This window comes from Lethenteron reissneri, chromosome 69, assembly GCF_015708825.2.
Source record: "Lethenteron reissneri isolate LAM-NWPU_2019-01 chromosome 69, ASM1570882v1, whole genome shotgun sequence".
NCBI classification, from domain to species: Eukaryota; Metazoa; Chordata; class Hyperoartia; order Petromyzontiformes; family Petromyzontidae; genus Lethenteron; species Lethenteron reissneri.
The window spans coordinates 10,848,796-10,876,374 of NC_083847.1; the positions used below are offsets into that span (position 1 = coordinate 10,848,796).

At 51.4% G+C, this 27,579-nt stretch overlaps 1 pseudogene; it reads right to left on the reverse strand.

The window, feature by feature from the left end:
* Positions 1–2,267: 2,267 nt before the first annotated feature.
* Positions 2,268–11,248, reverse strand: LOC133360456 (zona pellucida sperm-binding protein 4-like; annotated as a pseudogene).
* Positions 11,249–27,579: the final 16,331 nt, after the last annotated feature.

Here is a 27,579-nt window from a genome sequence, read left to right on the forward strand (position 1 = left end):
CGTGCGCACAGCATCATGAATCAAACGCCATACTCCCCCTCTTTACACCACTACGTACAGCTCTCGCACGCTGCGAGCATATGCCCATCTATAGCCCTGTGCGGCACTCGCCTCCACGTCGAATAACCACGTTACCAATGCGCACCCGTATCCGACACGTAACGAACGTATGCGCACTCACGCACACAGCTCCCCGCGGCACTCACTCACCACTGAATACTCGCGTTATGATCGCGCACCTGTATCACACACGGAGTGAACACACACGACACCCACTCTCGCGCCGCTCTGCGCAGCGCTCCCCCGAGGCGAGCCGCAGCACTACACGCGTTCACACCGCTCACGAGATCACACGAGGCCACGATTCGCTATTAATGATTTATTATCTGCTACCTGGTAATTAATGTTAAATCAGTGAGTCGACGAGGGTGGCCTATTCCACTAAACCTGTACCTATTCCCTATTTATCGGTTATGACCCTACTTCACCTCCTTACTCACTGCTGGGTGCCCACGGCGGTTTGCTGCTCCCTGTGTTAACAGCGTACCTCGGTGCGTCGCACGGATGTCCGGGTCGCTGGCTGGAGCTGCGTCTGGTCCTCTGGCGCTGGAGTAAGAGAGTGATTTCCCCTTTGCGCCCCCTATTTATCCTCCCTACATCAAAGGGATGCGGCTCTGAACAATGGGCTCGCGCCCCCCTAGCACGCGCACGGCGGTTCTGGGCGCTTTTGATATGCTGATCAGTGTGCGGCGTGCGCGGCGTAAATCCTAACCAATCCCTTACCCTCCCTAGCAATGGGGCCTGCGCGCTCAAGCGCAACCATCCCAACCCTCAGTGACTATGCGCAAGAGCCCCTGCGGTCCCGCTATTCATGCTGTCCCGTCCCTCCCCTGCTTGCCCCGTCGACACGTGGGTGGTGTGTGTGGGGGATGCGCCTCAACCGCGGTAGCCGAATGCCCCTCGCCGCGGCCATACCATCCTAAGGCCGGTCGCAGCACCGCGGTGCAAAGTAGTGTCAGGGGAGGTCGTCCAATTCCCTGATCGCCGGAAACCGTGAGAGTTAATCCCGATAAGGGTTTCTCGGATAAAAACCGGTCGATCAGGTGACCTTCCCTTCCAGCTCTATGGGGGGGGGGGGGGATGCGTGCGGGTGTGTTCATGTGAGGTGAGGTGAGGGGGACGAGGGGTTGGCTCCGTCGCTTGGTGGTGGCGAGGTCGGGGGTGGGGCGCCTGCCGAACGGCTTCGTGGCGGCGGCATCACAAGTGCGTATATGGGTGTATTTTCTAATTTTAAACCAGGTACAACTTAGAAGAAACATTCAAATCACCCGAAAAAATTGAGTACTGGTTCAAGCGTCAAATGTCAGTTATTATGCAGGATTTATTAAGTCCAGGAGAAATGGTCTTTACAGGTTGTCCGTCCTTCCGTGCGAGAGGTTTAGGAGAAACGCTCGTCAGGTTTACTTTTCAGGTAGAATGGAGGTCATTTTCAGAGAAGGGGGGGTCAATGATTTCCAGCCCGTGATTGATGCAAACGGTCTTCCAAACAGCCCAATTTTTCAGGCAGATGGTTTAACACAGGTCCCAGAGTTCAGGCAGTTGTAGACACGAGACTCCTGGCTATCAGCATGTGTGGTGGCTATGCCCAAGGCGTTAACCGTTGAGGAACCGCGTTGAGGCAGAGTTTCTCCAGCAATCGCCCCAATGCAGCTAAGACAGAGGCGTCGTCACTGCATCAGAAGCCACTCGTTCACAAGGCCACAAAGAATGTCTAGTCAAGCTTCCCATAGCGTGGTTGGCATCTTTTCCAGGGGAAAAGCACTTTTGACAATGTGGAGAGATGCTTTGTAATGCCACCTAACTTTTACTTAAAGCTAGTTACCTCCGTTTCTCCCCCCTTGCACTACATTGATTACCTTTGGAATAGTTTGTTAGTGTGATGGGAAATGTCCCTGGAACATAATGTCCAAGTTTTGCGTGTCTTTAGGGGGAAAAGATTAATTAAATTAATTCTGGATTCATATTCTTTAAGCATGGCAAGGTACTCTTGTTTGAAGAAGCCAATGGCCTGAACCTTCGTACAAGTTGCTGCTATTGAGGGACTTGCCTTGGGGAAGAAACGTGGCCAAATGCCGCATTAATAGTTTCCTACATATTGCACACATACAATCTTCGTAAAAAGGTCAGAACAGCAGTAGCAAATTTCAAACTTTTATTTTGACAATGGTCAAGCGAGACATTCAAGTTCCAGCAATCACAAGTTGTCATCAATAGCCACTCCCATCGAGCGCCACAGCCCGGCTCCTGTGCCTCCTGACGGCAATGGCAGCAGACAGGCAGCGCAATGACGGCTGTGGCAGTTGCGAGGAGAAAGGACAGAGTACCAGCCGAGGCCCACGATGAGGGAGCCTCCAGCAACAGCAGAGCAGCGTCGTTAACAGGAGCGTCTTCAAAGAGCACGGGGCCCTGCAGCGACACCACGTGCTTTCCTACCACGCTGGAAGCGTCAGAGATGGCATTGCGCTCTGGAACAAGAACAGAAATCGATTGATGACCACTGGCCCATACAAAAGGACACCAAATGCTTCAGGTCAAGTTCCCCAGAAAAATCAAACGAGTAGGTCATTATGGCATGCCACGGCTTGTCAAAAACCAGTCTGCAAAGTCACAGCTAATGTGCTCTAAATATAAACGTTGACAAAGCAACATTACCACCAACATGAAAACCCCTTTGTCCTGACAAGTCGTTTCTCTGCGAGGCTTTTCTGGGTAACAAGCGCAAGATATTCAGAGGTCGCGGTAGTGCTCACTGTAGCGCCTGGTCTGTCCATACTGCCGATTGCACTCGGTGAGGAAGTTGGGGCTGGAGCCGTCACACACCACGATAGAGCAGTGCAGGTAAACCTGTGGCAGACAGAATGCATCGCTCCAGTAAGTAAAGTTTCCCATGTTTAAGGTAGTCCTTCTGCCTTCTCCAGTTGTACACAGTACATGTCATCCCTCCATGGGGACCTGGTTTTTAAATCCTTTATATTAAGTTCACTTGCTTGCTTGCTTGCACGCTTACGACTGTGCAAATCTTTCAGTCGTTTTTGAACCCACTTCCCGTGATCCAATCGAGCTGACATTTTGCATACAGACTCGTTGTGCATGACAATTTATTTTCGTGAAAAAATGTTTCCAAAATTTTACACTTTTTAGGAAAAAATAAATTATATTTAATTACCAATTGCTTAATGGTGGCAGGCAATCATCTGACCCATAGGTGGCAGCCATCTCAAGCCAGAGGACGAGAGGACTCTAGCCGCCACGCATATAAAGGATTTATAGTGAAAAACTTTTTTTTACGGGTTAATTTTTTAATGGATGGAAAGAATCAGGCACTAACGAGGTCACGGGTGGTGCTGCGGTCAGAGTTCATGAAGGCGAAGGCCTGGAGTGCAGGTCAGCATCACCAGGGAAGACCACACTGCAACACGGGGCAGCTGCACAGGAAAAAAGTGCCGTTTACCCTCAATTTAAAGCAGATTGAATGCACGCATCTTTATTTAAATCTGCACGCAAGGATGAAGGCCAGCTTTACAGTCAAGACATGTTCACGACCAGCAAGGCAGCCCAAATGCCAATATGTAGTGCATCTGTGCAATGCAACCACCACTGCATGTAAGTCCGGCCTTGTACAAACCACCAGCTCTGGGAGGAGGCAGAGGGTGGCTGTGTTAACATTCAGAACATCAACCCCAAGGAGCATTGGTGGCCATCGACATTTTGGATGGCACTGCAATCTTGCTTAGACGCCAGTACTTGATAGTCGCCATTACACGAACCTTTGTCATTGCAAGAGGACGTAATTAGCACAACTCGACTTACGTGGGGGAAGAAAAAGAGACAACCAATGCCTCAAACCAGGTTGCCTCTGCAGGCCCTGCTGTGGCAGTGAGAGAGGGTTTAGAGAGCACTACCCCGCCCAGCCTCACCCATCCACCACAAGCTTCCACTGCGTGGGGTCGGTGGCATCTGCCGTGGGCGTGGCCCAGCAGTCCTTCAGGAAGAGCACCAGCGTGGGGTCAGAGCGGTGCAGCAGTGACGCCTGCACGTAGAGCGGCGTTCCCAGAAGCGTTACCAGCGGGTACTGCCAAGGCTGGTACGGCGTGATGTAGGAGTTGTCTGGCAGCGTGCAGACATGGTTAACAAGGCATGTGGATTAGTGGTGTAAAGGTCCTGTTTCGAGTTCATTGGACAAGGCGAAGCACAAATCCCCTAAAACGTGCGCATTACTTTTGAATTGAACTAGTGCACCTCAACATGTTCCTGGCAAAAAAAAACGTGGTTTATATTTCATTTGTATTTTCAAAATAAAATGACGTGACCCTCACCTCCGATTAGCATGGTTGGCTACATACGGTGTATACAACGGCATCTCTAAATGTCTGTAGCTGTTGTGAGGGGCACAGTTTCACACGGAGGGGTGGGAATCGGGTGCTAACAGTTGGCCAAGCTCTAGTCCCATTATTAGCCAATTGGTAACCAATGAAGCTATTGACAACAATTCGTTCAAGCAAAATGTGACCTGACAAATGAGGCTAAGAAAGCCAGTCCAATTTTCCTGTAAACAATGCCCTCAAGGAGACCGTTTTGATTGATGGGTTGTGCAAAAAGACGCATTTGGTAGGGGCATTGTCATCCCGTTCAATGTCGGCCCCACACCAACATGGTTTCAGCTAATAGCTGCTAGATTCAAAACCTCAGCAGAAATTAGCATTTGAAGTTTAACGTCGTACCATGGAGAATGTGCAAGTCGTTCTAGTTCCATTATGGCTCATTATGAACTCTGTTGGCAGGTTCACAATACTGGCAGCACAGCCGAGCACGTCGTCCATTTGTTGCAGTGGTTTGCAGTTCAAGTCCAGCGACCATGCCGATAAATGTTGCAGATGCATTCAAAAAGCGCATGCAGTCTGCATCAGGGTAAATTATACCAGGGTTGAGCTTGCTAGCTCAGCAATGGATAAAATAAGCATGGCTTACAGCTGGCTTCGAGCCAGAGCTAATACGGAGAATACAGACTAAAATCTTCCCTGGGCAGAGCAACAGCACAACCTGTGTTCCCCTAAAGTGCCATTTGTCCTCTCAGAACTGCACAGGGTGTGAGAGGGCAGTACTCACCAGTGAAGACCTGGAGCAGCAGGGAGAGGGGCCCAGTGGCCGTGGCTGGAGGTGGCGGTGGGAGAGTGCTCACCTGCACTCCAAGCTGCACGTCTCCACTTCCAAGGAAGCGGCATTGAAGAACCATCCTGGCAAACAGACACCACCCATAAAAAGTCATGCACAACGCCCTCACGGCAGCAAGAGATTGCAGGAGCCACGCAGCAGACTGACAGGGTGCTTTGCAGACGTACCAGTCAAGGGACCACTTTGGTTAATACCGTGATTACATTAGCCATAAACCATATTCCTACTACTTCAGGCGATGTTAAAAAGATCCTGGTGACGAAGAAAAGTTGCCCTTGTGTGTTGAATGTCCCAATTTGAAAATTAAATCGTTGAATATGGAAGCACAGATTGGTCATGGTTCTGCAGGGATATGTTGCAAATATTTAATGTTGCAGGGACAGTGCTCATTGATGGGGGTGCAAGACTCATGCTTGACCCTCATGAGCAAAGTACGTGCAGAGGGGTGGTGGCAGTGCTTACTTGTATGTGGACGACTTGGTGATGGCGACGTTTCCATCGACGCAGAGCTCCCGCTCGGAGACCAACATTAACTCGTACACGAGCTCCTGTCCACTCCACTGGTCACAACAAAAAGTAGTTTACACAACGATACTTCCATTGAGCGATCAAGCAGAAGACTGATAACTGGTTCTGGCTAAGAGTCCAAATTGCTCAAACTTAGATATTAGGATCCCCCTAAATTCTGCTTTGGCACTCGATTCATTTGACTCAGTCAGTGACCACGCTGTTCTTTATCAACTCGTGCATGATTGTATTCTGCACATTAAGTAGTTGTACATCGTGAATGGTCCGATGCAGCACTTTAACAAGGTCAAACAACCATCAGGATGGGGGCAGGGCAAAGCAGAGTCCAGGAGCCCAGTATCTGTACAGTGGCACCACACGCTGCCATGGGTACGTCAAAGACTGCAAGGTCTGCAGACACCAGCACGGGGCTGCACTGCGCACTGCTACTGCCAGTCAGGTGCACGGTGCTCAGGTCCAGCGGTGGAGACGTTAGGTTCCGAGACACGGGCACCACAAAGCGCCCATCTGTGGTGCACACTGGGTGGAACATGGTGGGAGGGTATGGGAGAATACAACGAATCACGAAAGATAACCCATGTAGCCCGTGGTGATACAACAAGTTCAGGGAACCAGCTACTGTGCCAACATAGAACCTCACAGCAAGAGCCTAGTTTAGGTAGTGAATTATGGTACTTGCAGGAAATGCAAGCGCACAATTGCAAAAGAACCAGGAGAGATGATCTAGGTTGATACAAAAGGGAGCCGTTGACCCAGCAGACCCATTCTATAGCACTATGTCATAGGTAGTCTGTGGGTCCGATTAGCAGAATCAAGTCAATGGAACTCACCTCCAGCTCTCGCCGATCTTAGGTTCTTAGGGCAGTCAATGGTGAAAGCCCAGACAAGTCCATTCAGCCCCTGCCGCATCTCCTACAGCTCCACCTGGACCTTCCTCCTGCCATCCTGGTGAAATCAGCAGCTCTCAAATCAGACTGGAGGCCAGTGCTCCAGGAAGGCGCAAACAAAATCGGATTTAGTGCATTCTAAATGTTTGGGCGAGGTCAGGTTAATGACAAGTAAAACTGTCAATAGGAAACCCGCCACCACCTGCCACCCAAATTAAGACAGGCAGACCCGCACGTGGGGGTTGCATTCCTGGGTCCGAAATCACTCTCTCAGGTTAACCCATATTGACCTTGCCACAAAACCTCCATTAGTTTCCCACAAATTCCCCATTGTGTCAACTACACACTTATGATTGGTTTTCACTTCCATGTGTAATAAAAGACTCGGACGCTTCTCTCTGACATCCGTGTCCTTTATTTGGGTTCTTCGTATTTACCCTCACGGCACTCTCTTAGAGATACTCTGCTTGCAGCCCCCGGCTGCTATCACTATTGTAGCCTCCTTCCTCTCCTTGCAGTCTCGCTGCCAACTCCGTGTGCAGACCCCCGCTGCCAACTCCATGTGCAGACTCCCGCTGCCAACTCCGTGTGCAGACCCCCACTGCCACTTGCAGCCTCCTCGCTGCTCCGGGTCAGTCACCGTTGGCCGACGGTGCCGTACCTCGTTCCCCGCATACGTGGCGATCTCGCCACTCTCCCGCTCTCGCCCTGCGTGGCCTACCTCGTTCCTAGTCTCCCGTCACTCCCTCTCCTCTTCCGGTTCCTCTCCCTATAGACCTGACCCCTCTCCCCCACGTGACCTAACTCCTCCCCTCATGACGTCACCTCCGGGAGGTCGTTCACGCCCGCATTACATCACCCTCCCCCGTAGAGAAAATCCAGCCGACCTCGGCTGAACAACAACCTAACAAGTAATGCGAGCGTAAAAGACCAATACATTAAAGGACACGAAGCATACAACAACAATATAACAAGAACACAACACAAGTTAACGAAATGTGAGGGATTTCGAGCGAGTATGGGTAGCCGGACCGTCCCGGACGGTCGGCGGCCCTCCCGCCGAGCGGGAGCGTGGCAGGGTTTTAAGGGCGACAGGAGCAAGTTTGTCCGTCGCCATTGGAGGCCTGCCACCGTCCCGGTCCCGTTCAGAGGCGTCCCGTAATCTCGTCCGTGGCGGGGCAGGAAGGGCTGCAGGTCCCGGAGATTCCGCGGCCCCGATCGGCACCCCGCGAGCGGAGCGTCCTCCCTCCTGCGGCGTCACGGCCGGCTTGTCTGTAAGGGGTACGACAGGCGCTCTTGCAAGGTCAGCAGGCACAGGCAAGGGCGAGTCGGCAGCAACAGACCCCGGCAAGGCAACCTCAGGAGATGACGCATCAGGTCGCGGGGCAATGTACGGCTTCAACCGAGATGTATGTACGAACCAGCGCCGCGAACCAACCCGAACACGCGCCGACTGTGGGTTGGGAACCGCGATGAGGCGGACCGGTCCTTGCCATGGTTTATGTAATTTAGGAGAGGTACCTGGCCGCACCTGTGGGCAATGAAGCCAGGCCAGGTCCCCCGTTTTCCAGGGGCACTCCCCCTTTGAACGTCGAGCACACCGCTCGTTCCGTGCCTGGGCTTTGGCCGTAGCCACGCGGGCTCCTTCCCTCGCCTCAGTGACACGGCGAACGTTGTCCTGAATATAATCAGGAAGAGGTTTAACAGGTCCCCTCGCTCCGGTTCCCAACTGCTCATTGATTGGCGGCACGTTTTCACGGCCGTACATAAGAAAGAACGGCGAATATCCAGTAGCCGTGTGCGGCGTCATGCGATACGCCGAAAGCACCCCAGGGATATGCAAATCCCAATCTGATTGTTTTTCACTGACCGTATGACACAGCATGGCGGACAGGGTCCGATTTAACCGTTCCACCATACCATCCGTTTGTGGGTGATAGGGGGATGTCCGTATCTTTTTAGTTCCAAGAGCCGCACACACCTCCCCCAACAATTTAGACGAAAAATTCCGGCCTTGGTCTGTAAGGAGCCTCTCCGGCGCCCCCTTGTCCATAACATACCCAAATAGAAATGCATCTGTGATAGACGCCGCTGACTGGTCCGGCAAAGGCCAGGCCATCGGCCAGTGGGAGAGGTACTCCACCCCCACTAGCAAATATTTATTTCCCCTAGCGGATGGCGGAAAGGGTCCCAAAATATCTAACGCCACCAATTCATTAACCCGAGATACCTGAATAGATTGTATCGGCGGCACATATGGATGTTTAGGTGGCTTCTGGTGGGCACAATCGGGACACGCGCGAACGTGACCGACGACATCTGTCGACATGCCGTGCCAATAATAGTCTCGCTGCAGCGTCAATAGGGTCTTCTGCACCCCCAGATGTAAAAGTCTGTCACAATGCAGAGTCCTAATCAATTCGTACCGCAATGATGCCGGTACAACCAGACGCCAGCGTTCCTGTATCCCTTCCCTCCACATCAGCAACCCATCTCGGAGAGCGGATTCCGGCGCACCACCCGCACCGAGTCCCCTACTCGCCTTTTCCGATCGCTTTCGTAACGTTACCAAGGAATCATCCAACATTTGCTCCCGAATCCACACAGACCTCGGGAGACGCAAAATCCCATCAGCCGGTCCCCCATCAACCGGTCCCGGCTTAAGCGGAGCTTCAGGCACATCAACCGCCAGCGCGACAGGCTGAGGGGGGTGCTGAATCGGTCCACACCTATGCGTCCCCGACGCACACGCGCAAGGGGATCGCTGCGGCAACCTGGAAAGCGCGCCCGCATTAGCGTGACGCACACCCTTCCGATGTTGAATTTGGAAGGAAAATTCTTGCAGCGTGTCCAGCCACCTTGCCAATTGGCCGGACGGCTGGTCCATCTTAAGAGCATACTGCAAGGCCGCATGGTCCGTGCGGACAATAAACGACCGACCGTACAGATACGGTCGAAATTGGCGGAGAAAAAAAACAATAGCCAAAAGTTCCCTGCGAGTGACGCAGTAGCGGGTTTCTGCGGGAGACAAAACCCGACTACCATACGCCACTACGCGTTCAACTCCACCTTTTGACTGAGACAACACCGCCCCAATGCCAGTGTCACTCGCATCCGTATCCAGAATGAAGGGATGTTCAAAATCCGGATAATCCAACGTTGGTGCCGTAGCCAATAGATCACGCAGGCTTCGAAACGCCGCCTCCTCCGGCGGTCCCCAAGCAAATTTGTGTCCTTTCCCCGTAAGGAGATGCAAAGGCCTCGCAATCGTAGCAAAATTTGGAACAAACCTCCGATAATAAGAGGCGAACCCCAAAAACCGACGCACATCACCCACCGTGGCCGGGGTTGGCCAATCACGGACACACGCAGTTTTCTCCGGATCTGTGGCCACCCCGTCCGCACTAACAATATGCCCCAAGTAACGAACGGAGTGTTGCTGTAGGTGACATTTTTTTGGCTTGAATTTCAAATTAGCAGAACGCATCCTGGTGAATACAGCCTCCAACCGCAGTAAATGCTCATCAAATGTGCGGCTGAAGACGATAATATCGTCTAAATATATCAGACATGTCTCCCACTGCAACCCCGTTAATACCAACTCCATCAACCTCTGAAAAGTGGCAGGGGCCGCATTCAACCCCATCGGAAGACAGTTAAATTGGAATAACCCCTGCGGCGTACGGAAAGCAGTCTTTTCTCTCGAGGGCTCGTCAAGGAGGAGCTGCCAGAAGCCCGAAGAGAGATCTAGCGTTGAAAAGAACTTGGCCCCCGACAAGGCGTCGAGAGAATCGTCCATACGCGGCAGGGGGTACGCATCTGCTACCGACACTTTATTCAACTTACGAAAATCGACACAAAATCGCAATTTGCCATCCTTCTTTTTAACCAACACAACAGGCGCGCCCCATGGGCTGTTAGACGGAGATATTATGTCCGCGTTCAACATGTCATCCACTGCCCCTCGAACATGCTCTCGCTCAGCCGGACTCATCCGACGCGAGTTTAAGCGAATAGGGGCAGCGTCCCCTGTGTCGATATGATGATAAAGCAGCGAGGTGCGTCCCAAGTCCAAATCATCGGAGCTAAACACATCCGAATAACTCGATAATAATTTACGAATCGCACAACGTTGTTCGCCGGAAAGGGCTGAATTCTCCCCACACAATTCAGCAATCCAACGATCATCCACCGCTTCATCGTGTGAAACACCCCCAACCAGCCCCCCGCTGGACAGATCACTGTGAGCCGTAAACGCCGTAGTGGCATGTACCACAACGGTACCAGCCGGAACACACACGCTTTCGGTACTCGCGTTAAGCACCTGCAAAAACGGCCGCTGATCTGGCCGGACAATAGTTTGCGCCCCCACCAGCGCTGATCCGCCCGTAATAGCGGCGGATGGCGACAGCAAAACCCCAAAAGCACCCTGCCGACCAGGCACCAGCTTCCGATATCGTAAGGGAATGAGCATCTGTGAGCCAGGTGGAATATCAACAGAAACTTCCAATAACGCCTGCACCTGGGCGACAGGAGCAGGTCGCCCCCAGGCGGACGGTAAAAATGCCATTTTACGGCCCCCCGGCAATTCAATGCAGTTTTAATTGATTCGAATTAGAATGGGCATTTTAGCGAGAAAATCAGTACCCAACAGGCAAGGAACCGCAAGGGACCTCGAAATTAACACAATTCCCGAGGCCGACACACCCCCGATAGATATGTTAGCGTCCACCTGCCCCACGATGCCCATGCTACCCCCGTTCGCAGCGACACAAGAAGCGTAAGCTGGACTCACGGCCCCTGGTGGGATGTTCAAAAGGTGGAATATCACGTCTGAAATGATGGTCGCGGACGCACCGGAATCCACCAAAATACGTACGTCCACCCCTTGGATCGACCCGGGTACAGTGGACGAACCGGTAGCGGCCGCGACAACCCGCCGAGCCAACTTGCGCCACTGCATTACCGAGCGACAAGGCGCAGATAATGGCCTCCCGTATTTAACAACATCCGCCTCGCACGACAACGGCGATGAGTGAGGTGTCAAGCCTTGCCGGGTGTCTGGTGCGCACCGACTTGCCTGTGCTGTAGAATCTTTCTTGGGAGCGTCCGCTGTCGAGGCCTCCTGCTGGGGCGGACCTGGAACGCGGGCCCAGCAGTCCCTGGCATAATGGCCCCGACGGCCGCAGCGGAAGCACTCGATGTCGCTGCGGCGCGCAGCGGGCACCCCGTCCCGACGCGGCCGTATCGGCGGCGCAGCCCGCGGCCCCGGCCCACCCCGGGCCGGCCACGGAGCGGAGGCGGCTGACAGCTCCTGCTGGCTGCTCCCATCCGGCACGTACACGGCCTTTTTAGGGTCCCACCCTAAGGCACCCCCCTCGACGACAGGACCACCTGTCCACGCCGTAACTTGTTTCCAGCGGCGAAGGTTAAACTGGGCGTCCAGACACTTCGCCGCAGCCTGGGACGTGAGCTTTTCATGACCGCACACCGGCATAGGAATGCCGAGATCCCGGGACAACTCCAACATCTTCCCCAGGATGAGAGGTTCCAGCAGGTCAGGCTCCGTCTCCGGGTAAGCGGCCATAGCTAGCTCCAACACCGCGCCTCTATACGCGACCGGTGACTCCTCGGGTGCGCGTTGTCGTTGCACAAACCGGCGATGGGCATCATCCGGCGGCTCGTACGCGTCCGCCATTTCGTCGAACACCCCTCGCAGAGTCTTCTTCTTCGCGGCTTTTATAGAGCGAAAAAAACGAACGGACTCATCATCGAGAAGGGTCGGAAGAACCTCCAGTGCCTCGGCGTCCGTCCACCTCGCTGAGCGTACCGCTGCCAGAAATCTACAGGCGAACGCACTCCAATCGCCCCCAATGGAGAATTCCTTGACAGTTGTTAAGTGACGACTGCGACTCCTTGGCTTGCTCCCTCCGGCCGCTGGCTCCTCCGGTGGCAAATTTAACATGGCGTCGCAACGCGGTGTCGACAAGATGGCGGCTGGCAATCGTGGAGGTCCCAAAATGGCGGCTTTCCGCTTTTCGTCGTGCACCACGCCCAAGATGGCGTCGTCGTGCCGCGTGGCCGACGGCGGCGACATCGAAGACAACCCGGACTCCTGCGGACCACCAACATCTCCATCCGACGCCGCCCTCGGCGTGACAAGCTCACACAACTGAGTAATGACATTCTTGAGAGTTACAAGTTGCTCCGCCATCTGGCTCCATCTTGAATCCGCGTCCTTTGGAGCAGACGGGTCCGCCGACACGACGACCTCTTGGACCCCCGGACCCGCACTCGTCCCAGCACGGATCTCTTCTTCTGCCAGAGTCAGGCCGACTTCAGGAGGAAGATCTTCGTCGTCGGAAGATGAAGCCGATGCCGGAGACGGAATATTCTTTTTTCTGAGTTGTTTCGCCATGCCGTTTCACTTCTGACACCAGTGTAATAAAAGACTCGGAAACTTCTCTCTGACTCCGTGTCCTTTATTTGGGTTCTTCGTATTTACCCTCACGGCACTCTCTTAGAGATACTCTGCTTGCAGCCCCCGGCTGCTATCACTATTGTAGCCTCCTTCCTCTCCTTGCAGACTCGCTGCTAACTCTGTGTGCAGACTCCCGCTGCCAACTCCATATGCAGTCTCGCTGCCAACTCCGTGTGCAGACCCCCGCTGCCAACTCCGTGTGCAGACTCCCGCTGCCAACTCCGTGTGCAGACCCCCGCTGCCACTTGCAGCCTCCTCGCTGCTCCGGGTCGGTCACCGTTGGCCGACGGTGCCGTACCTCGTTCCCCGCATACGTGGCGATCTCGCCACTCTCCCGCTCTCGCCCTGCGTGGCCTACCTCGTTCCTAGTCTCCCGTCACTCCCTCTCCTCTTCCGGTTCCTCTCCCTATAGACCTGACCCCTCTCCCCCACGTGACCTAACTCCTCCCCTCATGACGTCACCTCCGGGAGGTCGTTCACGCCCGCATTACACATGTATTGTGCAAGTAACCTCAAGTAATGCACATTTTTCTGGCAAAGCTCGTATATTGGTTAGGTCTGTCAAAGTTACATTGTGTTGTTGTAGATGTGCAATTAAGCCTTGTGTGCAATATTTTTCTTACACCTACGTTGGTCTCTTAGAAGCCAGTGAACTTCTGTAGCAATACATATTGTAGAATAAGCAGCACTAAGCATTAAACTGCTCCGATTCCCATCTTTGCATTAAATAGTACTGTGAAAGCTGCATCCATTGGCAGGCGTAAGATACATACTGAAAGCTTGTTTTGTGATGTAAACAGTTAACCGTTCACACATTGCCTCTATTAAGGTGGCCACAGTGACATGGACGTCTAGATGGCACATCCTTTACCGTTAAGCACAGGAACAGAACAATTATGCTAGAGATAAGACTGATGAGACGTAGACTAAAGACAAAAAAGCAATGCAATGAGGCAAGGCCATGGCCAAGAAAGGATACTTAGGAATGGCTGGAAGAGTAATGTAGCGACATGGCATACTATAGGTGAACAAGAGCACAGATGCCAAGTGCAAACCAAGGTAAACTGATAACAAGACAGCTGGAATGAGTATTGTATCGATTGTACAGGGATACCAGTCAAGAGAAAGAGCTGCTGTATAAACTATAAACAATCGCTACCACCGAGGGATGATCGAAATAATATTTTGTAGCAATATAGAAAAAGCAATAAAAAAACATTTGAAAACAAATTCCAGAGTGGACGGGCATGAGCTAAAAAAAATCTTGGAAGGAACTTAAAAAATTTAAATGCACAAAATACCAGAGTAGACAAAATCCAATTCGATTCTGGCCAGACATTGGTGGCACGTGATAGCTGTTCGGTTATGGATTGGGAAAACATCGATTTCGCTACTACCACAGCAGTCCCAGCGGGTATTAGGATCGACGCAAGTCACAACGGTCTCCTCGTGTTCACCCTTCACGCGCACGTGGCAGGCATCACGAGCAGCGGTGAAGTGGAGCGCAGCACTGTCCCTCGCGATGGAGAAGCCGCACTCCCCCTGCACAGACTCCACATCCACGGCCTCATTGCGCACCGCTGGAGACATCAACAAAGTTAGAAAAACCTGCATTTGGATAGATTGTTCACCACAAGTTCATGTGGGCAGCGTGACTGCAAGGAGAACAACAAAGTATGGTGTCAGCATCAACTCGAATATTAAGTCTCCACAGTACCAGGAACGTCTCGAGGACACAGGATCCTCAATACACGCTGGAGACGGCTTGTGGAATCGGTCCTTTTATTTCACTTCTTGCAGTTCACAACACTCCCCGTTGCTGGCAGGCAACGGGAAGCGGGCAGACAGCCCACCAGAGACGCACTGCCACGTGGCACCCGGAGCCCCACTCGCGCATGGCCCCTCTCTCTCTTCGTTCCGTGTCTGACCACGTGTCTCTCCTCTCTCTCCTTATTTAACGCCTCGGTCACGTGGTACACTCCAGCCAATCCTCAATAGCCTGCGCCAAATGTTCCAGATTCCCCATCAACTCCCGGGACCACGCCCCTGACTTGTCTTCCCATTGGCTGAGGCCAAGACCAGCAGAACCAATCATCTAGCTGACATCCCGTGATCACGCCGAGGCCATGCTCCCAGGCTCTCCCCCCATTGGCTGTAAAGCGGGACCGGCAAAGCCGATCACCACGTGAGTTCGACATAGGCTCTTATTACACACTGATGGAGTTACAGTACTCCCAAACCTGCACAACGACCTCATCTAATAGTTGCTAGTAAATAAGGCTGCGTGTCAGATTTAGCACAAGATCTCCCAAGTCGTCAACGGAGGACTCGGGTGGAAATGCAAACGATGGGAGTAGAGAACCAGAGTCTGACAGGAGTTGCCAGGTTCAGTTTACAATGGAAGTCACCACCTTGCATGAAATGTTCCAACGAAAGGGAGAGCCCATTGCACAGGTGTAGTGACATGGGAGGGGAGGGGCTGCTGGGGGGCTCTGGGACCCTGGGCGGCCCAGGCGCTTGGGCCCCTTGGCGCTGGGCGCTGGGTTCCCAGGCGGGCCAGACGCTTAAGCCTCTTGGCGCCGGGCGCTGGGTTCCCAGGCGCTTAAGCCCCTTGGCGCCACCAACGGGGGGGGGGGGGGGGGGGCTGTGTGTGCTCTGTGGGATATCTGGGGGCGCACACGGCCCCACCCCTCGTTGGGGACTAGGCATAAAAGGGGAGCTCCCTGGACGATCAGGGCCAGTTGTAGCTCAAGACCCAAGACCAGCCATCTGAGGACCCTGGGATGCTGTGAGAGCGAGTGGTGGGACTCTGGAACTCCCGGCTCTACGTCCTTGTGAGGGCGAGTTCCAGAACGTAGCCAGAGTAGTGTGTCTAGGCTGTGTACCTAGGCTGTGTACCTAGGCTGTAACAGAATAGTTGGAATGTTGGACTGTTGGAGTGTTGGAGTGTTGGATTGTAATAAAGAAGTTACCTCTACAAGTGTCTCCGGAACCCATACCATTTGGTCAGAAGTGGCCATGGAGACAAGAAGTAAGCCACCTTCAGTCCTGGCGGCGATGTCGAGGCGCAAGCAGCGATGGGGCGGCCAACGCCGGCCGACAGCGACGCTGCACCGCCGGCCGACAACAACGCCGCACCGCCGGCCGACAACAACGCCGCACCGTTGGCCGACAGCGACGCTGCACCGCCGGCCGACGGTGACGCCGCACCGCCGGCTGAGCAGCTGTCTGCTCCGCCGACCGTCCCCTCTCCAGCGTCGGGATCAGGGATGGAGGAGGCGCTGCTTCGCCTCGCAGAGCTGCTCTGCGCCACCGCCTCCCTCCTAGGCGAGATGCGGCGCTCACAGGCGATGGCGGGAGGGAGAGAAGAGGCGCAGCGCTCGCCAGAGCCCGCCGCCGCCGCCGCCACAAACATGGTGGACGCCACCGCCGTTCCCGCCACCGGCATCCCACCACAAATGTGGGGGATACTTCCGGGTGTGTCGTCACTTCTGCCGGGGGCGCAATGACCGCTGGGAGCAACGTCACTTCCGGGCCCAGCACGGTCCAACTAAACAACGCCGCGTCATCAGCGCTGCGACCGGACAGTGAGAGCGCCATTCTTACTGTAACCGGCGCCAGGGCCGGCACATCGACCGACACGCTGGTCGTCGCCTTTGCTCCGGCCAAAGGTTGGAGGTTGGGAGACCAGGCACCTGACACTTGATCCATTTACGCGCTCCGGATTAATGATTTTTGTTGACATTTTCTTCGTTGTCGTCGGGGAGTCGTGATTGTTGTTGGGTAAACTGTGTGGAGCTTCGCTCGTGAGTGTTGTCAATGTGTGTGCGAAACTTTGCTTGTGATTGTTAACAATGTATGGTTTGTATGGAGCTTTGTTCGTGATTGTTAATGTATAGCTTGTGCTGTCATTGTTAACAATGTATAGACTGTATGGGGCATTTATCTTGAGATGGTGACATGCTGCCAAAGATTTGGAATTGTCGTGCTGGCTCTCAAATATCTTGGGGTGCAGATCCTGACCAGGATGGCCCAGTGCGTGTTGCGTGTCTAACACGAGAGTTGTGGTCCCGTCATGCTACGGCTGACGGCTTGACCTGACAGCTCGGAGATAGAGATACTCCGTGGCATGTCTAGCCTAGTGGGCTGTGCACTCACATGGCTCGGAGAGTGTGGTCCCGTCATGTTATGGCTGACGGCTTGACCTGACAGCCCGGAGATTGAATCACTCCGTGGCATGTCTAGCCTAGTGGGCTGTGCGCTCACATGGCTCGGAGAGTGTGGTCCCGTCATGCTATGGCTGACGGCTTGACCTGACGGACCGGAGGTTCAGACCCTCCGTGGTGCGTCTGGAGCAGTAGGCTCGCCCTGACGGCCCGGGGATTGAAACACTCCGAGGCGCGTTGAAACAGTGGGCTGGAGATTCGTGGTATTCAGGTGTAGTTGTCCCGTTATGTTGGGACTGTATCCCTCAGTTGTTAGGGTGCATGTTGTGCAGTGAATGAACGATGGGTCGTCTCAGCTCAGTCGTTACATCTATATGCTGCGATGCGAGTCTTGGAGAGAGACTGGGTCTCAGCTCGGTCGGTACAGCTATATGCTGCGATGCGAGTCTTGGAGAGAGACTGGGTTGAAGTCCCCCCTCGATATGGCCGACGCGTGCTACTGGTTGTGACGCCACGTCGGAAAGGCAGTGGGGTGGTAACATTAAAATTCCCCCGATATGGCCGACGTGCTTGGTTTTAGGATGGAGACGCCACGTTGGAAAGGCAGGGGGTGCTAACGGTTGACATGTAATGTCGGTGGTGGTCCTCATTGAGGGCTGCTGGGACGCAAGCACGGGATGCCTTGGAGATGCGGTTCGCGCGTGCGGCCACCATTTCTGGGCAGGAGCAGGCAGATTTATTTTGTTTGTGTCATGTAAATTTTATATATATATTTTAAAATGTAGATACTGGAGCAGCCCTGAAGTGCGACTTCTTTGCCCAGTACATGGGTCGGCCCTGAAGTACGACTTCTCGACCCGGGACGTAGACAGACGTCCGGATTAGTTTGTGTAGAGGGATGCTCGACATGTTGGTCTTCGCCTTCTCTCCACCTGACGGATGGGAGGCTGGCAGGGTGGTGTGGAACCCTGCCATCCATGCGGTGGTTGTGCATCCAACGCGTTGGAATCTGTATATTTGTTGTTGTTAATTCCCCGTTTTCTATGCGGATCCTGAGGAGGGCTAGGTGTGCTGCGGGTCGTTTGTTCACGTGTCATTGCTTCACCTTTTTGTTGATTGATGCTTGTATATAATGTAAAGTTGTACAGGTTAGTTATGGTGTTTATGGTTGCTTTCTTGTTCTCTTTTCTTTTCCTGTTGAGGCTCGCGTATTTTTTTTCTCTCTCTCCTATTCGTTAATTTAAACTTTCTAATTATTGACAGCCGGGACGGCTGGAGGCTACATAGAGGAGGGTAATGTAGTGACATGGGAGGGGAGCGGCTGCTGGGGGGCTCTGGGACCCTGGGCGGCCCAGGCGCTTGGGCGCCTTGGCGCCGGGTGCTGGGTTCCCAGGCGGCCCAGACGCTTAAGCCTCTTGGCGCCGGGCGCTGGGTTCCCAGGCGCTTAAACCCCTTGGCGCCACCAACGGGGGGGGGGGGGGGCTGTGTGTGCTCTGTCGGATATCTGGGGGCGCACACGGCCCCACCCCTCGTTGGGGACTAGGCATAAAAGGGGAGCTCCCTGGACGATCAGGACCAGTTGTAGCTCAAGACCCAAGACCCAAGACAAGCCATCTGAGGACCCTGGGATGCTGTGAGAGCGAGTGGTGGGACTCTGGAACTCCCGGCTCTACGTCCTTGTGAGGGCGAGTTACAGAGCGTAGCCAGAGTAGTGTATCTAGGCTGTGTACCTAGGCTGTAACAGAGTAGTTGGAATGTTGGACTGTTGGAGTGTTGGAGTGTTGGATTGTAATAAAGAAGTTACCTCTACAAGTGTCTCCGGAACCCATTACACAGGCAAGCAAAATGAGGCATTGATCAATAAGGGATTAACCGGTTTAGTAAACATGCAGTAATACTTAGGAAGAATAAAATTTGATTGTCATCTGTATTAGAATAGTTGAAATTAACCCTGAAGCCAATACATTATCATGCTTTAAATCCCAGATTCTTAAATCTTCCATCGTTCATGTGAATTTACATTTCACAACGCAGTGTGATCCAAGAAACCTAAAAATCGACACCAAATAAGAAAAACAGCAGAGGTCAGATCGCATCGAAAAAGAAGTTGCGACCAAACAAGTGGCCAGAGAATATCAGCCCTGAATCAATTTGATAGCATCCTTGAGAAACTTCATATATTCAGTCATCATACAATGGATCAAGATTGTTAATCATGTCATTACGATTGAAGTGAAAGCTGGTGGACTCACTCCGTACAAAGACACGATAATCACGGTCAGAGGAGCTGCTCTATCCCACAGAGAAACCCAGAGTGGAGGAGAGGCATTGCTTCAGCAGACCTGGGGAGAGGCAGTTCAGAAGTTGAGACGTCAATATCACCTTATGGAGCAATTAAAAAACAGCCCGTGCCGGTTGCTGGGTGGGCACACAGTCCCTTCCCTTTTCTGTGCACACAAGTCTGCAAGGTGTTGCAGCGTTCTAATTTGACACAAATTCAAAAAAGCCACGTGCATGACTCGACAGTATGAACCTCACACCAGGGATTTTCAACCTGCTGCTTCGAAGCTGCTGGTTGAAACCTGGCTCGATATTTTGGCTGTAGATCCCCTGCATTAGACTCTTGAAATTGTAGTGGAAAGTTGCCAAGGTAGAGCCTGATATATGCAAATTATCAACGCGAGTGCACAGTTCGTTGTTACTACAATGGAAAGGAACAAGGCCATGATGTTCAGTTAAATGTTGTACAATTCACTATTTCAAGTAAGTTTGCAAGAGCCGTGCCAATCAGTCACAAGCCATATTTTTAGAAAGCGTTATTATCGTAAAAAGGAACGTGCAAGGGAGAGTTAATGTCCCCAAACGCCCCGTTTTCCCATGCACTAGAGGATTATTAATCATCTACGTGCGGGCCCCGTGCCCAGCAGCCATCACGTCGTGTCACGTGACTGCTGCAGTGCCAGGCGCACAACAAAGGCACCCACCCACCTCGTCCAGGCAGCGCTCTTGTGGGCAACTCATGTCGCCAGTAACGCTTTTCCAGTTCACCGAGAGACGCCGCAATTCTATTCTTGCGCACGGCAGTGTCTGTACACACGAGGTGGTATTGAGAGAATGTGGGATGTGGTTGTCACGTGGCGACAGCAGCAGCAGCGCCCTCTACCACTCGTCCCAGCGACTGGCGAATCCTCGCGAGGACGGAGCCCAGGCAGAGGAAGCTGCGGGGAGCACGAGACACGTGACCGCCAAGACGAGAGGATGCAGGGGGAGAAGGGAGGCAAACACTGCCCCCTCCCCCCCCCCCAAAAAAATAAGTGGTCAGTAGCGATTTTAAGGAGCACCTATTCAAGGCCAGCACGGTGCACGATGGAGTTCGTGCGAACAGCGCCACGCAAAGCCACCGTTGGAACCCCTACCACCCACAAATGGTGCAAGCGAGACATTTCAGGACCGCACTTCCAAATTTTTATCTCAATGCATTTCTTCATGCAGGTTAGTTGCACAAAGCGATATAGCGATATGGAAACGCCCTCTTCAAGGCCGTAGCCATGGAGTCCCCCCCCCCCCCCAGAAAAAAATTCAACTTGAAAACTAATTTCCTGCCTAAAATATAAAAAAATGTGAACACATAGGATGGACTTTTTACAATAACGTCTAAGGTGTATTGTAATACATTGCTCTTTTTTTACTATTTCTTGTTTCATTGTATGCAATGCCAGAGATTAGGGATTAATAAAGTACAACCATAACCACAATCACATAAACAGAAATCTACTTTATAGCAATAGGGGAGACATTGAGCATATTTGAATAGGGAGGGGGGAAGAACCACTATAATTCTGCATTCGAGTCAAGCCAAACTTCATCAATAACAGTGGGGTGTATCGCTTTGAAGTCCCCTTGGTATTTGTAGATGGGTGATTGCATTATTACATCAAGGTCTGTTCTGGATGACCAGTCGTACATTAGAGCGTTCTTATTCTTCCATAATACATCAGGAATCTGCATCTGCCATGGTTATGGGCGTGGTTTTTATGGTGGACATGAGCTAGGTGAATTATTTAAACCAAGGAACTGCTGCATTGGGTCTTTCACCAAGGTGTTTGAGCTGTTTTAAATTCCACTAGTATCGCACTAGGTAATAAACCCCACGTCTTCCTCCCTCCTTAGATGAGTGCAGGGCTGTTTTCTTAACGAGAACTACCTCTACTACCGCCTCACGTCCAACGGGCATTATCCGCACAAACTATGTCGCCGTGCCGGTCGTTTGCCGCTATCCCAGGCGAGTTCACCAGCAGTCTCTTGTTGACATTTGCTTAATTTTGAAGTCCAGCTAAACTGCTTTCAATTCTACCACTGTCTTTAAAAACTTCGTGCCGTTTCGTGTGCTTTAGCTTTGCGAGGCTTGAAAATGACGGCGAGTAAATCCACCAATGGAAAGTCTCCCTGTGCTGTCTGTCGTGGGGGTTTTTGGTGCCAACTTTACTGATGGGTTCACATCAAGCTCCTGTGTGTCGTGGCCTGCCTCAAACATTCTGCCTTGCATACTGTGAACCACGGTCCCCTTAATTAGACTCCATTACATAGCATTCATTGCATCAAGTGTCATACTTAATCTTATTTGGTCCTCGTTGGATATAAGTCTTGCACATTGTGATGTTAAATATACTCTGAAAATATGGTTCTGTAAATCGTTGCTTGTCTACTTGTTGTAAGCTGTTAACGGCATTGCAATAAGACTGATCACAATTAGTGCTGTTGAGCATCACCCACCTCTGCTCGTTGTAGAGAATGTGTGCCTGATCCCCTCCTCACTGCAGGAAGGGGAACGTGTCCAGCAATGCCATCCAACCCACATGGATCCCCTTCAGCAGTGCAAAGGTTAGGCAGCAGCAGCTGAGCTTCACGCTGATGCTCATGACCGGTCAGTGGTGATGAGGACGTTTATTGCCTATTATGCAAATGGCTACTACCAGGATGGCAATTTAGACTATAACCCCTTCAGGATGTTTGCTTGGTATTGAAAAATAGGCCAGATATATGCCCGAGGTCCCTAAACTTTATTTGTGGTTTAAGAATGGGTTGTCCCCTTTTTTTCTGGCAGCAAAACGGGTGTTAAGATGTTCAAACACCAAACGGAATCCTTTTTACAAGGAATCATGTCTGCATTAGCCACAACATTTGTGGTCCAGAATGCAAACACAACTCTCATATATGCATTGTCTTTGAAAAATGATTGGTCCATACCAGACGGCTTTCTTTTGAGCCTAGAGACTCTGCCGAACAGAAAGCCGTCTCTGGTTTACACCAATCGGTTTCAAAGATGATGCATATATCATCAGTTTTTGTTTTGCATTCTGACCACAAGTATTGTGGTTAATGCAGACATGATTCCTTGTGTAATAAAGGACTTCGCCACACACTGCTTGGTCTCCGTCACTCTTTATTCTGGTTGACACTCGCACCCCGCTGGTCCCGGCAGCGGACCAGCTGCTCCTCGCGCACGCCCCGCACGTGCTCTCTCGTCAGTCCTTTCGCTTCCTCCGCTCCGCACACCGCTGGCCGACGGTGTGCCGAAGCTCCTCCAGCCACGTGGCTGATGGCGCAGATTCCCTCCGGCCACTCAACGTGGTCCAGCTTCGTGACTCTCCCAACTGACCCAGAGCCCTCCTGGGCTCCCCCCTATATCCCCTTCACCACGTAATCCTGTCTCCTCCCTCTCACCACGCCCTTCCGAACCTTCCAGATCCGGCCTACCCATAGCGCCTTGCTGGCTCCGCCTTTAGGTTCCGCCTTTAGGTTCCGCCCCCACTCACCTTGCTTCCGATTGGACCCGAGGTGAGCGGCGGACCTTCACATATGCCCCCATACTGGGCTCCGCCCCCAATACCCCGGGTCGTATGATTGGCCCAGAGCCCAGCAGCGAAACCCGCTTACGCTCGCATTACACTTATAATAGGTTTCGGTTTGGTGTTTTAACACCTGTTGCCAGAAAAAAGAAAAACCTATTCTCATATTTTGGTACTGGCAAAGGAGGTCCCATGGTTTATCTTAGATTCTTCCACAAGCAGTGACTTGACGCAAGCACTTTCCTGGCTGCGCTTTTAGTCTGCACTCGGCCTTGGCAATTGTATTTTTTGAAGTTGTCTAATTGTTTTTTTATGAAGACGACGTCCTTTGCTTCTTCATAGATTCCTTGCGACCTTGACCAACAATGGCGATCAAGTCCTCTACTGTCATGCAGGCTTCTACAGAAACCACCTTCCTCTTCTCGGTCCAGGTTTTTGTCTTCTGCCAGCTGAAGATTGCAGATGTTGCTACATCTCCAACGGCTGTCAATAAAGCTTGCACCTGCAGCCCCTCAGCTGCATACAGGTTGGTCTGCTTCCTTGCATTGCCCAGCAATTTGTTTTTCAGTGTCTTCCATCCAATAGCTCAATCCATGCCTTGCATGTGGACTACACCATATTGCTTGTATGTGCTCGACAAAGATCCCTGAGACCTGACTTCGGTTTCTAGCTGCAACTGGTATTACAACATTTCCTGTGCAGTCCCACGGGTCTGCTCTTGTTTAGATGTATTCAGGTGGTTATTGGTCTGAGCCTGCACTTGTCTTGAGTTTAGCAAGTGTAGAAGCCTGCATACGACGTACGGAATTCGCTTGAGCTCATTTTGAGAAATCTGTACTATGAGCCTGGTAGCCAGTGTTCAAATCTCACTCGTGGCTAATGTCAAGAGCATCAACTGAGCTTCACCTTCGTAGATTTTTCTCAAGCTGATCACCAGGGCTGGTGTATAACACGACATTGGAAGTGGTGCTGGCCACAGACTGCCCCTTAATGCTACAAATACTTGCAGTACTTTTCCTATAAGGCTCTGACTACAGGTCGGGTGCCATCATACTGTTAAACAAAACTACGCCCAGAGTTGTATTCCTGGTCACTGCTCCCATCGAGTGGTATTGTCACCATAAGTCTGGTCGAGTGTGATGCTGGCCAAATGGTACACCACTGTACGTTGCTTGCCCTAAACGGGTGCTCAATCGGCACGTTTCTCAATTTGAGCATTGCCTGTGTAACTACAGACGACGTTTGTGTGCAATGCAGGTGGGTCTCTGCTGATGGCTCGGACTCGGTGTGCAGCTGCTGCGAGTCCACGTGCCCCAGTGGAAGAAGGCGCAGGAATGTGGCAGCAGTGACCTGAGTACAACTGTCGTAATCAGCCATTTAGTCTTATACAGGAGACCCATGAATATCAAGGGCGTTAAGTTCTTGCAAAATGTCAAAAGCCAAACTGCGACATTCCCTATGTAAGCCTAACCTAAAGAATGGTGTTAGGTATGTGGCAATCAAAAATGGAGGCATCACGATTGAAATAAGTACTGTAATGTGCCAGGTAAACTCGATAGAAATAAACGTAAAAACATTCCTAGACGATAAATAGCAGGTAAATACTGTCCTTGCAATCTAAAGCTGTTTGTATATGCGAGGGTGATGCAGTACAATGCTAAGAAATCTGCAACCAGAATTCAATTTATGCATCCCCCCCAGCAAGAGTCTGATCAAAAGAAGAATCTCACCACCGTAGTATTCCAATGAGTGTAGATTCGTAAAATAGATGCTTATAAATGTTTAGTGTCATCAATTAATTCATTGGTAAGGTGATGCAATTAACGAATTGAATGACTGATATACTTCTAAACGACCGTATTCCTGTAACGCAAGGAACAGAACAATGCTCTTCACGATCGGATAATACTTAACGTACCACCTTGGGATGGCAACCCTTTTTGAAACGCAGTACTTTTTGTAACAATCTTAGTCCCGTTATGCTTGTTTTTGCTAATGGAGTTGGCGGCTTCCGAGGTGCGGCGTTTCTTCTACCGAAAATACCTCGGGTCTGCGTGTCACGCACACACACGGCACCCTTGCCTGCTCTTTGTCAGTCTCTCCACCGCTGAGTGGTTGAGTCGACACGATGCTCGTGCTGTCAGCAGTGCCCGTGCTGGCAGGGATGATGGGGTCTGCCTCAGTCTGCGTCAATGTGCGTGATGTTCACGTCAGCACTCGCACCCCATCCACTGGCTGCAGTGTCACCCCCCCCCCCCCCCCCCTTGGCACCAGACACTGTTGATCCTTGTAGACGCGACTTTTGCTGGAGTTTGCTCGGGTTTCCGAGTCCGCACGCTCGTGGTTAGTCATTGGCTGTTGCGCTGCTGGTCCTCCGAGTAGCAGCTGGCTAGCGCGACTACCCTTGGTGGTCCCCGCCCTTCCTTCAGGAGGGTTCCTGCCACTGTCGGCTGCTTGTCACAGCTCCTCGCTCAAATCTCAAACGTATAACATGCAATCTTGATTTGAAGCTTTCGTGACTGCAGTAATCCATACTCTTTGGTTCTTTTGGTAAAGTCACGTAGGTATAAAATAAATCACGGCGTTTCGGGCGCAACACAAGCATCCATCAGGTGGGAAAGCACCTGATGATGGACGCTTGTGTTGCGCCCGAAATCGTGAATCAATGTATTTTATTATAACATGTATTTTCGCACCACCTTAGCTTCTCGCAACTCTTAACTTAGCACAATACAACTTATTGCAGTCCGCAACTAAAAACATCAGGATAAATGTAAAATAAAACGTTCAGCGATACTATCAGAGCTGAACTCACAATTTCTGTGCCCCAGTGCGACATCCCGATCTAATCATAAAAAAATTGGCAGAATCACTTTTTTGGGACAATGTAAAACAATATTGCATTGAATGAAACCTGGTAATATGGGCTACAAAAGACCAAGCGCTTAAGCCTTGGACATTCGCCACATTACAAATGTGGTCCGCTCACTCAGGACCGTCGTATGTGGTGGAAGATGTGATGCTGGGCCCCATCGTGATTGCCAAGCCCTTCTCAGATCTTGCCGAGCCAAGCAGCCCTGCAAAACAGCAGCCGCCACAGGTTTCTACATCTGCATCCAAAGGTAAAGATACCAGATTTTTTTCATGGCACATTTTTTTTTTCCAGTCTCAGGGTAAAAGCTATTTTTCATACTTTGGTACTGGCAAAAAGGTCCCATGATGTATCTGCTCGCCCAGGGATATAAATGCTCTGATGCATGGATTGTCTTTACTGTTCGCCTTTTGGCGTTTTCTGGTTTGACTCGGACTAGGCCATAAAGAAGGTTGTCTCTGGTGTAGACCAATCCGTTTCAAAGACGATACCTATATAAAAGGAGCACTTTACCAAAAGTATGTATGGTTAATGCAGACTTAATTCCTTGTAAAAGGTATCTATTTGTGAAATATATTAACACCTGTTTTATTGCTAGAAAGGGTAAAATCTTGATTTGAGGCTTTCGTGACTGCAGGAATCTATACTCTTTGGTTCTTTCGGTAAAGTCACGTAGGTATAAAATAAATTACTGAAAGAACCAAGGAGTATGGATTTTTGCAGTCACGAAAGCCTCAAATAAATGATGACGGACGCTTGTGTTGTGCCCAAAACGTCGTGATTTTATTTTATTTCATACCTACGTGACTTTACCGAAAGAACCAAAGAGAAAGGGTAAAATCTATTTTTCATACCATCTGATTCGATTAACGTTAAACCAGGACGTCCATGAGGCAATGACTCTCTAATGTTGACCTCTTGGATTAGCAGTCTAATACTTAATCTCGATACGGAACTTTATGCAATTTGGGGGAAGCAATTTGTTCGTCGAAGTCTGTTTCTTTCTCCTTTTTGAAAGGGCCTATGACATCCAAATCCAACTACAACCATTCCCCAATAACTAGTTGAAAAGGTTCAAAACGCTGATATTACAGCAGTGCCCTGAAGGTATGCCCAACAGATATTGTCATGATCCTCCTATGTCCTTTGGTCGTCGGATGTAAATATTTGTTTAAGATGGCAAGCTGTTTAACAGACCTAATATGATATTTGTGATTGTTTTTTTAATAACATAAGATGTGTGACATGCTGAACTAAACCCATACACCAGTGTTAAATGGCAAACCTTGGTTAGTGACATAATTGAAAAGCACGCCTTTCACACCTTGGCCAAATACTTGTGACATAAACCACTGCGTCTACGATCTGGAACTTGTCTTCTTTATTGTTTATTTACTCCTTCACAGCTGGACAGCTCCGCTCTCTCTCTCCGACACGGCTGCACTCCCGTTCCCGCGCGGTTAGGTGTTCTCTCGCGCCAGCTCGCTCACAACTTCTCCCGCGCGCCACTGACAGGTGGCTGACAGGTGCCTCGCTGGGAGGAAGCCTCCGGCCCGCCACGTGG